The sequence below is a fragment of the Toxorhynchites rutilus genome, chromosome 2 (assembly GCF_029784135.1).
Source record: "Toxorhynchites rutilus septentrionalis strain SRP chromosome 2, ASM2978413v1, whole genome shotgun sequence".
Lineage (NCBI taxonomy): Eukaryota > Metazoa > Arthropoda > Insecta > Diptera > Culicidae > Toxorhynchites > Toxorhynchites rutilus.
In genome coordinates, this window is record NC_073745.1 from 194,356,986 (window position 1) to 194,370,913 (window position 13,928).

Consider the following 13,928-nt stretch of genomic DNA (forward strand, 5'->3'; position numbering starts at 1 on the left):
AGATTCAGAAGAATACGACCCAATGGTGATGGAATTTTTGATTGGCAGGCAAGTGATCGCTACCGTTGGGGTCCTGGATTACATTCCACTTGCAATCTAACGATAGTGAATTCGAGCAAGCGAGAGGTCAAGAGCACTTGGTTTAGCAGGAGGTTTAGGTACACGTGTTGTTTCGGTCATATTGAAGCTATTACAAAGGTCATATATCAACAATGAACGATTGTCATCGTACTGTTCCCCCCAGGCAGTTCCGTGAGAGTTGAAGTCTCCCAAGATCAATCGTGGCTCAGGAAGGAGTGAGCACATGTCAACAAGTTGCTTGCGGCTAACCGCAGCTCTGGGAGGCCAATACAAGCTGACAATACAAAGGTCTTTGCCTCTGATGTTTGCATGACAAGCAACAGCTTCGATCCCCCCCAATAGGTGGAAGGTCAATTCTAAAAAATGAGTGGCACTTATTGATCCCCAATAGCAACCCTCCGTATCTGTCAACACGGTCCAAGCGTATAATATTAAAATCGTGGAAAGAGATATCATCTCGCGAAGAAAGCCAAGTTTCGGACAGAGCAAAAAAATCACAATTGAAGTTATGAATTAAAAATTTGAATGTATCCAATTTAAGGATAAGACTACGACAATTCCACTGTAAAACAGTGATATCTCCGACCTCTCTATTTGAATTAGACATCAAGAGAGATAATCATTGCAAGGAGGGGCCATGTTTGCATCAATTGTTGCAAAATTGTCTTTAATACTGGAAGCATTGAAATGACAATGGTTCTGATGGAGTCGGAAACATTAAAGCATGTGAAGATTTGAGCCAGAAGGTCAGTCAACTTTATAAATCCCGATTGGGGAGTTGAGCTGGATGGAAAAATAGGGACATTTGGGGTTTTTGATGTCCCCTCGAGTGCTGGGTCGTTCGAAGGTAAACTATTCCCACGGAAGCCAGGAGGAACCAAATTTTGCTTGTCCGCTGCACTCGATTTTTTAGGCCTGCTAACAGGAGGTATAACCGGAGGGGCTTGTCCTTGAACTTTGGGAGTGGTCACATTTTTACGCCGGGGAAATGGAAAATGAACGGTGTGCCCCCGTTAGCTGTGTTCGCTTCCATTTCGTCAACGGGCAACGTGGCGAAGACATTTTGTGTGTTGATTGGTTGTTGTTGTTGGGCCAGTGGAGAAGCGCCCTTTAAAATATCCGCAAAAGTGGGTTTCGAGCGTTCCTTCAAAGAGCGCTTCTCTTTCTCCCAGCGATTCTTGTAAGTTTCACAAACTGAGAGCTCGTGTGGGGATCCCCCGCAATATGGACATTTATGCTCAGTCGCACTGCAGGATTTTCCCTCATGTTGCATGTCATCCGCAAGTGGCACAGCGCTCCTTGTTGGCACAATAATCTGAAGTGTGACCAACTGACTTGCATTTTTGGCAAGTCATAGGCTTTGGCACGAAGAGTCGCACAGGCCGTCTTAATTTGCCCATCATGACGTAGTCCGGAGAGCGGAACCAGCAAAAGTTACTTGAAACGAGTCTGACGGCGTGAATTTAGTTTTTCCCTCTTCTTGGGATACTTTCCCTGGTTGGAGGCTGTCCAAAATTTTAACGCCCACCAACGGGAGTCTTTTAAATTTACCAACTTCTTCCTTCATCATTTCACACGTCAGACCCGTTTCAGTTACCACCCCTGAGATTTCTACGTCATGGGACGGCACGTAGACACGATACATTTGCGTGTTTCCGATCACTCACGACAACACGCAGTTTGTTCGGTCTAACCTTAGAGATTTCGACCACGGAGGAATAATATCTTGCCAGATCTTTCGAAACCTGAATGACATTGATGGATTTTCCTTTCGGTTTGGGCCGGAAAAAAACAACCCATGGGCCAGCTCCAGGTGAATCTTCTGGATAGACCTTGACACGGGGGGAGAAGCAACTGAGCGGGAGGTCGAGGTCGATTGTTGAGCGGGAGCGGTATCAGTAGGGCTGGGAGGCAAGTTCGGGAGTTGAGCGGAAACGGGAGCGCGAGAATGAGGGGGTGAAGAGGAAAGGTTTGCAAATTTTCTTGAGGGAAGCTTGTTGATTTGAGTTATCTCTTCCTGTGAAGAGACATCTTCTGAGGGGGAAACGCGTTTAAGCGACTTCCCAGCACCCGTAGCTGGGGAGGGGGAGACAGTGGATTCGATATCCATGTCAACGCTTTCTTCCCCTTCTGCCATTTAAAATGGCAGATGTACACTTTCTTATAATTTTTGCAATTTTTTTATAATTCCTTAAACTAATAACCTTAACCTATTAATTTCAGTATACCTATTATGCACACCAGTGCGGATTATTCATAACGGTGCTGCGTGTTGATCGTTCGGTACAGCTGAACCCGTGTATCGCACCACACGGTGATGATGTCGAAGACGGTGCTACGGCGATAACACACCAGCACAAAGCGCTCGCGTGCAGGGTTTCTTCCTCTCGCTTGTTGTGTCTGCTTCAATGAATTCACTTGCAATACAGGGAATCCCGTTAGTGTCCAACACTCACTTCACCAGCCACGAAAATAACGGTATCACTTCAACGATAGACGATAACGATATAAAACCGTCCGGCGGCTTCGAGCTTAGGAAGACGAATGAATTTCTATATGTAGATATACATTTAATAAATTATAGATACACAGTTTTGTGTATACATCCTCCCAGAACTTGTTTGTTTTCTCGGCAAAGAACTAGTCAATCCCTTATGCTGTCTAAGGGACATGTTCCTGTGATAATATGAAGATATCTGGTGAGTACGTCAGGCGATGTAACACATCATTCCAGTAGCAAATTGCAAAAAAAATTCTGCAGACAATATCTCCACACACGTTTTCTGTTTGTATAAGAAATGATTTTTAGCACATGTTCGGTCATCCCGATTTATTGCATTAAATGCACCTAAAAGTAACAGAAAATGTCATGACTCTCAAATACTGGCATAGTATTTGTATAATATATTTGGTATAGCAATATAAGATCAATATGAGCGAGCGAAACAAGAGACACATTGCAAATAAGCACGCATTGAAGCTTTTCGCATACTTTGCCACATACACGACCCAGACAGAAATATATGTAAATCCACGTTTATGCTCGTTTATGCACGTTTATGCATTTCATAATGAGGTTATTATCACGCATATATGCGGAAGCACCAGTGGCTGTGTGGATAGCGTGGTCGTGTAAAATACCCTTGCATTCTAGCCAGCCTTGGTTCGATCTCCGTTGACATCGTTTGGACTTTTTTGGGTACAATCCCAAAAGAGATGAACAAAGAAAAAAGGAGGAGATGTCTGTTCCCATACATACAAAAGTTTTAAGGCTTTTGTAACAGATGATTTTATTTGCACATTTCACCGTTCAAGACACGAAAACACATATTTTTCTGATGATGATAAAATGTTTTCTGCCAACGCTAGTTTGGGTGTAGTGATGAGACTCACTTCTACTCGAGCGGAACTGTAAACAAGCAGAACTTTCGGTATTAGGTGACTGCCAATATACGGTAACTCTGGGAATGACCTTCTCACTCTCTTATGGCTACCATAATATGCAGATCTCGAGCATAGGGAACCGAATCAGTGCGTGAAATGTGAAACATATTGTCCGAAAGATCTTTCAATGAAGCTAAGATCGTTAGGAAAGTCTCAAGCAGAACTGTCAGTGGGGAACTCATTTCAGAGGAACACAAGAGGAAAATGTCAGTGGGGTACACGATGTTGGCTCATGTCAGTTCAGTAGGGGTTCCATTTGGACGTCACTCACGTGGTTTTCATAAAATGTACGCATTACGAAACTCCGATGATCACCCGATTAAACCATTATAGTGACTAAAAATGGGAACTCAAGACAAAAACAGTGCCCTCCTACACCTTTCCCAGTCCCGCCACTCTCCTTTAGGAATAAGTAATCTGGAGAATATGAGGGAAGGGGTAGGACTTCCCATTTCACTGTTTCTAAGTAGGTTTTAACGAATTTCCCTGCTTGAGGCCGAGCGTTGTAATGGTGTTGAATAACTTTTGCGTGTTCCTTCTCGTATTAGAGGTTCTTTTCGCGCATATCAATAGCATCAATTGAACACGCTACCGTTCCTCAGTGATGGTTTCGTTCGGTTATAACAACTCATAATAAATAACAACGATCTGTTCCCACCAAACACACTGCCCGACCATCGCATATTCGACAACACCGACAACCTAGAACCTTTCCTTTTTGCCGCTGGAGCAGTTGTTCACATACAGATATACGACGCTCTTTGGTTTCAAATTGAAAGTAACCCGTGTTCCATGTTATCGAATCATTCACAACGCACGTAAAAAGGCTTGGCGGATAACTCCTGATGCTGAAGCAAGCTCTTCTTACATTTGGCAGAGATGCCTCCAACTCAGCGTCATCGAAGGTTTTGACGTAAAACTACGTCTTTCATGAAGGGTGTCACAATTAGAAAACAAGTCATGTTTCTATGAAAAAGAGTTAACGTTAATAATTATTTTTGCCACGAACGGATTTTGGCGATTTACATAACAAACGAATCGGAAATTTCCTAAGATTCGTTTGATATGATATATTATGATATATATTGGGTTGGGGAAAAAGAAATGTCGTATATTGTCAATATATGGCAACACACAAAATATGTTTATTATGTACTTATCGCATCGGGTCATACTATACGGCTATTTAAAGACGACAATCTGTGCTACAAGTGTCGTTTTGACAGTGTTGTGATTGTCCTTTTCAGTCTCAAGTTATTGCGCGTCAAAGATGGAGTCCACCAAGCAAGAAGTTCGCCATATTTTACGTTTTTACTACCTGCGAGGTAAAACTGCAACGAAGGCGGCCGAAAAAAATTCGTGTAGTTTATGGACCCGATACTGTAACGATTCGCACAGCACAGCGTTATTTTGATCGATTTCGTTCTGGTGTAGTGGCTGTCGAAGATACACTCCGTACTGGTAGGCCAATCGTTGTCAATAACGAGCAACTTGTAAGTGTCACTCATTTTTTAGAATTGACCTTCCACCTATTGGAGGGATCGAAGCTGTTGCTTGTCATGCAAACATCAGAGGCAAAGACCTCTGTATAGTCAGCTTGTATTGACCTCCGAGAGCTGCGGTTAGCCGCAAGCAACTTGTTGACATGTGCTCACTCCTTCCTGAGCCACGATTGATCTTGGGAGACTTCAACTCTCACGGAACTGCCTGGGGGGAACCGTACGACGATAATCGTTCATCGTTGATATATGACCTTTGTAACAGCTTCAATATGACCGTTTTGAATACTGGGGAAACAACACGTGTACCTAAACCTCCTGCTAAACCAAGTGCTCTTGACCTCTCGCTTTGCTCGAATTCACTATCGTTAGATTGCAAGTGGAATGTAATCCAGGATCCCAACGGTAGTGATCACTTGCCAATCAAAATTTCCATCACCATTGGGTTGAATTCTTCTGAATCTATAAACATGGCATACGACCTCACAAGACACATTGACTGGAAAAAATATGCGGACGCGATTGCTCTAGCCATCAATTCCAGAGATGGTTTGCCTCCATTGGAGGAGTATAACTTCATTTCTCGTTTGATCTATGACAGCGCAGTTCGCGCTCAAACGAAACCCATCCCAGGTTCCACTATTCGTCGAAGGCCTCCCAATCCATGGTGGGATGGCCAGTGTTCCAAGCTTTATGGAGATAAATCGAATGCATTTAAAGCTTTTCGGAAACGTGGAACCATTGAGAATTTTCAAACGTATTTGGACCTTGAAAATCAATTTAAAAACTTGATCAAAGGGAAAAAACGTGCTTATTGGCGAAATTTCGTGGGAGGTTTATCACGAGAAACGTCAATGAAAAAATTATGGAAAGTGGCTCGAAACATGAGAAATCGCTCTTCATCCAATGAAAGCGAGGAATATTCACATCGATGGATTTTTAATTTTGCACGAAAGGTTTGTCCCGATTCCGCTCCAGTGCAAAGAATTATTCGAGATATACCACAAGATAGGTGCGATCTTGATTCCGAGTTTTCGATGGTAGAATTCTCTCTTGCTCTCCTTTCATGTAACAATTCTGCTCCGGGATCGGATAGAATTAAGTTCAACTTGCTGAAAAATCTCCCTGATGTGGCGAAACATCGCTTGTTGAACTTATTCAATCGGTTTCTGGAGCATAATATTGTTCCAGATGATTGGAGACAAGTACGAGTTATAGCTATTCAAAAACCCGGAAAACCCGCGTCCGACTTCAATTCGTACCGCCCAATAGCAATGCTGTCTTGTATACGGAAATTGTTGGAGAAAATTATCTTGTTTCGCCTTGATCGATGGGTTGAAACGAATGGCCTACTCTCAGATACACAATATGGGTTCCGCAGGGGCAAGGGGACGAATGATTGTCTTGCGTTGCTTTCTTCAGAAATTCAAATGGCTTACGCCGAAAAAAAACAAATGGCTTCAGAATTCTTGGACATAAAGGGGGCCTTTGATTCAGTTTCAATAGAGGTACTGTCAGACAAACTCCATTCTCGGGGTCTGCCGCCTCTATTGAATAATATGTTATATAACTTGCTTTGTGAGAAACATTTGAACTTTTCTCACGGAGATTCGGCAGTAAGTCGGGTCTCTTACATGGGACTCCCCCAGGGCTCATGTTTAAGCCCCCTTTTGTACAACTTCTACGTAAGCGACATTGACAATTGCCTTACACAAAATTGCAGCCTAAGACAACTTGCAGATGATGGAGTGGTGTCTGTCGTAGGATCAAACGAATCCGACCTGCAAGAATCCTTACAAGATACTTTGAACAATTTTTCAACCTGGGCCATTGGGCTAGGGATCGAGTTCTCCACGGAGAAAACAGAGATGGTGGTTTTTTCTAGGAAGCATAAACCAGCAAAACCAAAGCTTCAACTTTTGGGTAAACCGATCACTCATGCTATGTCATTCAAGTATCTTGGGGTCTGGTTCGACTCTAAATGTACTTGGGGGGCCCATATTAGGTATCTGAGTAAAAAATGTCAACAAAGAATAAACTTTCTCCGTACAATTACCGGCACCTGATGGGGAGCCCATCCTGAAGATCTTATAATGTTGTATCGAACAACTATTCTCTCAGTGATGGAGTATGGCAGTTTCTGTTTTCAATCAGCTGCCAAAACACACCTCATTAAACTCGAGCGAATTCAGTATCTTTGTCTCCGTATTGCGTTGGGATGTATGCCCTCAACGCATACCATGAGCCTCGAGGTTTTGGCAGGCCTACTCCCACTAAAAGATCGCTTCAATTTATTATCTCTTCGGTTCCTCATCCGGTGTAAGGTTATGAACCCATTGGTGATCGGAAATTTTGAGCAGCTGATCGAGCTAAATTTTCATTCTGGATTCATGAGCTCATATCATGAATTCGTCTCCATGCAGGTTAATCCTTCTTCGTATATTCCCAACCGTGTTTGTTTTCCTGACTACATCAATTCCTCTGTGCATTTTGATCTGTCCATGAAGCAGGATATCCATGGAACATCAGACTATCTTCGATCGAGGATCGTTCCAACGATCTTCGATGCAAAGTATGGGGATATCAATTGTGATAATATGTACTTTACTGATGGGTCCTCTATGAATGAGTCCACAGGATTTGGAGTGTTCAACGAATTTTTTAGCACCTCACACAGTCTTCAGAATCCTTGCTCAGTGTATATTGCTGAATTGGCAGCGATACACTGGGCGCTGGACAGCGTCGCCTCACGACCTGTTGAACACTATTACATTGTAACGGATAGTCTTAGCTCTGTCGAAGCTATCCGTTCTGTGAGGCCGGAAAAGCACTCGCCGTACTTCCTTGAGAGAATACGAGAAATTTTGAGTGCTTTAACCAGACGCTGTTATGTCATTACCTTTGTCTGGATCCCTTTCACATTGCTCAATTCCGGGTAATGAGAGGGCTGACTCATTAGCAAAGGTAGGTGCAATTGAAGGCGATATTTATCAGCGTCAAATCGCCTTCAATGAATTTTATTCTTTAGTCCGCAAAAATACCATAGTTAACTGGAAACGCAAATGGAACGAAGATGAATTGGGCCGGTGGCTCCACTCGATTATCCCTAAGGTTAGCCTCAAACCATGGTTCAAAAGTCTGGACTTGAGTCGGGACTTTATTCGCACCTTCTCCCGACTCATGTCCAATCACTGTTCGTTAGATGCGCTACTCTTTCGTATTAATCTTGCCGACAACAATCTTTGTGTTTGTGGCCAAGGTTACCACGACATCGAGCACGTTGTTTGGTCGTGCGAGCTGTATCTTGTCGCCAGATCGAATTTAGTAGTCACCCTTCGGGCCCGAGGAAGGCAGCCCATGATGCCGGTGAGAGACGTGTTGGCTCGGTTAGACCTTGATTACATGTCCCAAATATATGTATTCCTTAAAGCTATCGATCTTCGTGTGTGATTGTCCTTACATCCTTAGTTTTTCCTTTTCCTTTTCCTTTGTGAGAGATCGGATCCCTTCTTAAGAATAAGATGAAATGTAAATACATATTAGATATAAGATAGGTTTAAGAATTGAGTGTGATGAGTGTGATTGAGAGTGTGAGTGTGATCATTGTCAATATATCCTCATATCCCCTCCTTTTTCTGAAGAAAATATGTCACCCTTCTAAACTCGAGTCGACCGCGAGTAATCGGTTTCCTATATTATTAACATTAGAATTAAGGAAAAATGTTTATATACTAGTAACAATACAGTAAGGAGTTCAGCTCCTTTAAACCTATGTAACTGAGCCTGTAAAAATAAACGATTTAAATAAAAAAAAAAACGAGCAACTTATCGACGACCAACGAAGTAGAATATTTGCTAGAGTATAAATATTGGATCTCTGTGGAAGCAAACTTTCAGTCTCGTTTTGGCGTAGGACTACGGCTTTCTTTTCTGTACCTGGGTGTAAGTTCACAGTTTCGAAAACGAGAGAGTTACGCTGGACTGCAAGGTTTTGAACGTTGATACTTCTTTCCCGGCTGAACGGAGTGGTATGACAACCATTTCATTCGAAAGACAAAATGTCCACGAGTTCTATGATTGTTAGTTATTGACCCGAAAACCTTTATATTGCTTAGAGAACAGGTTATTGAAACCGGCAAGCGAGGCATATTTAGTCGGCCTATTCAAAGATACCAATTTGTGTGCTATCCACGCAAAACGCGTCAAATCATGCCCAAAGACATCCAGCTGACCCGTCGTAGCCGAGGAAAGCGTGCTTAAACAGCCGCGCTTCCACTTTCGTCATTATTACCTTAGTAACTTCGTATATAATCAACGGCCTTTTCAGGGACACAAAATTTGATGGATTGAGTTCAGAAAAGTTTCTGCAGGCCGAACTGAAAGGAGCATTTAGCGAAATCGTGGTGTCGATAATAATTCGATGTCGATGGGTGTCATTGACTATGGATTTGATAATGAATACGAAATATATGACATGATGTAGTAGATATTTCACCATATCGAAGAAATCACTTTGATGAAAGCTGCGTTATAAAATTATTTGTGAACGAATGCCGCAATCGATACCCGCTCTAAACTGTTTTCGAGCGGTTATCGGTCCGATGTCGACCGAGCGCCATAAAATGTTACAAAAGTGCCGGAATCTAATCCCACTTTGCCCCCCGCAAGCAGCACTGCCTATAGTTTCAGCTATAAATGAACTCGATACATCAACTGAGCGAAACGGCATCACTGCAAGTATTGTTTTTTCTCTTTCTATCCGAACTGTCATTTAAAACAAAACAGAAAATGAATCGAGAATCAGATGTCGTAAGTACGAGAAGTTTTTCAATTAGGTTACGATTTATTGTTTTATATTATATTTTTCCAGTTTGTTCACATGGTTTCACCAGATTGGGCCGCCTACATGATGCAGAATTCATTTGCCGTGCAACAAATAAGACAGCAACACCAAACAATTGGTCGGTATACATGCCTCCTCCGATTTGGAATCCTGATGGAGCTGGATTATCTGGGATGATTATGCTATCACCTATCACCTTCAGGGGTAAGGAAAATTTCAATGTATATAGTTTTCTTCGATATTTGCTGTGAATACAATTTTCATTTCAGTGAGGCCACAATACTTCAATTAAGTAGTTCTTGGTTCACACTCGAACGTTTCGTGGTCTTCGGATGGGACACATGCTTCCGCATACAAATGGTTTCACCAGAGTGGACTACCCACACGATGCAGAATCTATTGCAGTGCAGTAAGTAACAGCAGCATCCAGCAGTTGGTGGCCACTCCTGCCCCCCGCCACGCTGTAAAAAAACAATATCTGAGCACATCCGTAAAATTATGCGCAATCATCGTGATACGACGAGAAATACCGTCACGATAGCAAGTACATAGTGCGGTAAAATATGAATTGAATCAGATATAATTTAATCAATTAATGTTTTGTTTCAGTGATGCAGTATGCAATATGCAATATCCTAAAAAAGATCATAGAAAATCATATACAATTAAATGTAATGTGTAATATATTTGTTTATATTTATAAAGAAATAAATAATTCCTATCAACGGTCCATTTTTTTCATCACTTTTTATTCTCATTATATAAAACCATAATAGAGTCGAGTAGTTTTTCGGTCGGTCGACGCGGTACCAGATTGGCACAGTGTTGGCCCATAATTGGTTGTCAAATACGAAGGATAGGTCGACAAAATCATTGCAAAATGGCACGATATCGGTATCGTTGTCGACACCATTTGTTGGGACCAACCTGACACAACAAAGTAGACTGGGTAGTCGTTTTTAATTTGTGCTGGGTATTTCCTCGGAGGACTAGATTCCTCCTTTAAGCATTAATAATCTCTTTCTGGCAAAACGAAATAGTATGATAATCATATTAGGGTAAATAATCTTGGTTTGTCCAATTTTGTTTGAGTTTACTGTCATCATATTTCATTCATAATTTATGCTTTCTTCGGAATATTGCCTTCTTTTGGGCATTTTTAAAGTATTCATCTCAACTCATTCCAGTGTGACGTGACAACGTTTCAATTCACTAAAAACCGTGTTTTCTCGTTTTTATGCGCAAATCACATGATTTCCAAATAGTAAACGATATTAACGTAAAATAGAGAAAATATCCTATAAGAATCTTCAGTTGGAGAATATTTTACAGTTGAATTCGATTGTTTCCAGCCCAATACTTTTGTGACGTGGCTGTGTGGATGCTCGAATGTATGCTGGTAGCACTGCAGGTTACCGATAGCTTTATGGCATTCGCCTCAGTATATACAGCCCGGTTATGACGTCTCCCATAGCAACGCTTTGACACATTTACGCTCGTGCGATACCAAGCCCCGTCATCGTCCTCTTTCCCATTCGAGCATTAGCCCAGGTAAGATGTCATTCCCAGCATAGAAGCAAAATGGTGAATTCCCGGCTTGGCGAATTACACAGTGGCAACACCTGTCTTTTTACGGTTTCCGACTTTTGGACTTTAATGTTGTATTTTCAGTTCCGTTTCAAAACATACAAATAAACTTTGTTCTATGATTTGTCAACAAAAGATGAACGATGATTCCTGTATATTCAGTTTTTCAAAAAAATCACAAGAACATTGCAAAAATCGGCATTCATTTTGTGACGTGACAACGCGCTCTGTGCGGAATAACAGTCTCCACGAAGCGTTGTCACGTCGCACAATCAATAAGTTGTATTAAATAAGAATTTCACCGTATTGTAGCAAACTATATATAATACTATTTTTTATTTTTTTATTACTCTGAATACTTCTCACTTTCCTCTGAGATCTCCCCTTCCCGTTCCAAAAGTACATCTTCTTCTTCTTGAATGGCGTTAACATTCCCTGTGGAACTTTTGCCGTCTCAACGTATGCATTAACTAGCGCCATTTATTAATACTTAGTTGAGATTTCTTAAGTCAAATAACACGCCTTGAATGTATTCCGAGGGGCAAGCTCTTGAATACGCGTGACCACAGTGCAAGTCGAAGGAAATTTCTTTGACGAAAAATGACGAAAAAAAAGTTCAATATTCTTTCAGATAGTTCAACTTTGCGGAACAAGGCAGTTGTAGTTGCTTATGGTATGTTCATCAAAATAAACTATATAAATTGAATCTACCTGTTACCTGTAATACACGGTATGCCGTTATTTCGGTAAATTCGGGGTGGTCCTAAACCGGCCTCCAATTTTCACATCGTGATTGTTTAACACGTTCACTCTGGCGCTTGCCATCAATGGCTAGCACAATCCTGGTTCATCGAGTGGCGCTCACTACAGGGGGAAAGCATTTGATTTCTCTATCAGAAATGTTTGATAAACTCTTTGTATGAATCTGTGTGCATGTGCTCGTACCTGTACAAGGGCGTTTATGTTTGCGTGTTGAAGATGACTTTGACTTAGACGTTGGCTTTGATCATTAACCGTTGACGTTTGCGTTTACATTTGGATGTGTTCTTTCTTTGTCTAACTCCACACGCGTCGCTCTACGGCAAAGTTCTTACCACCCAAAAATTATCTCCCTCTCGCTTGAATCTTATCTACTCACTATCAAACTTTATTCTCTTTATTCATTCTTCTTCGTGTACCCATGAATATATGTCAACGCTACCATTCACGATCGTATTGTGGAATTTCATGCCATTTTCGGTCTTTTAGATTCGTTTTTAACGAATCGGAAGTCACCATCCTCGATTTTAATATGACATCGGAATACGATATTCTACTTCCGCTGGTAAGACTCCTGCAACGAAATACCCAAATCGTATGGGGTTTCCATATTTTTGACGTAGGACCACGTCTAACTTTTCAATATAGGGGCCCATTTCAATATTTCGGTGTGAAAAAGTGTTCAGTTTTTGAACGCTAATACCTCCTCAATTAAAGAATGGATTTTGTTCCCAAATACAAATATTGATAGGAAATATCCTCAGCAGTTGTTTATATGCTACACATTACGGTTTTTCAGCTCATATAAAGTTCAAATTGATGAAAAATTGGAAGAAATAATTCTCTACTTTCCCATACATTTTGTCTGCGCTCCCGCAGCAAACAGCTATTCATTACAAGCAACCACGGGTACGGGTGAAAGGTATGGAGAAGATGAAGGAGGGAAACAAAAAAGAGATTATAAACAAATATAGGCGGTCGCTACAACGTTAACTATATGGCTATATAAAGTGAGCGATGGTGGTGCTTGGCCACATTCTATCATCGGACGCCAAGCAGGAAAGACGCTATCTTGAAATTGATTTTCAGCATAAGAGATTGCTGCATTTGCCGGGGATGTATGCGGTGCGATACCGCAAGAGTGAGAGACAGGAGTTTCAATGGGATGTGGAGCAGGAGAGCCTATCGAAGTGTGTTAAAAGCGGCGGAAGCGTCGCGCCGGTTGAATAAGTGGCTAATCGCACTCGATTTGAGTTTTTAAACGGTTTTATTTAGCTGTGACATATTTGTATGTTTGTATGTAACATGTTTGTCTATGGCGCTGTACCACATTAATTGAAATTTGACCCCTTTCCTGTTGACCGGTTGATCTGAAATTTGGAACACACCTTTATCTCTGCAGTCATTATATAACTGCATATTTCATGATCTTGAAAATCCAAGATGGCAACCGCTACAAAATGGCGGATTACAAATCTTTTCAAAGCCCCATCAATATGGGTATCAAATGAAATGGATTGACTAGTAGAACACAGTTATTTATGAAAAACGCAAATCCAAAATGGCCGCCACCACAAAATGGCGGATTACATATTTAGAACACAGTTATTCATGAGGAGTGCAAAGCCCAATTAAATCACGATACCAGACGGTAAATTCCTATTACGGTATGCTTGCCATCAAGTATGTGTTCGTTGCCGGCTGAACAATAACCC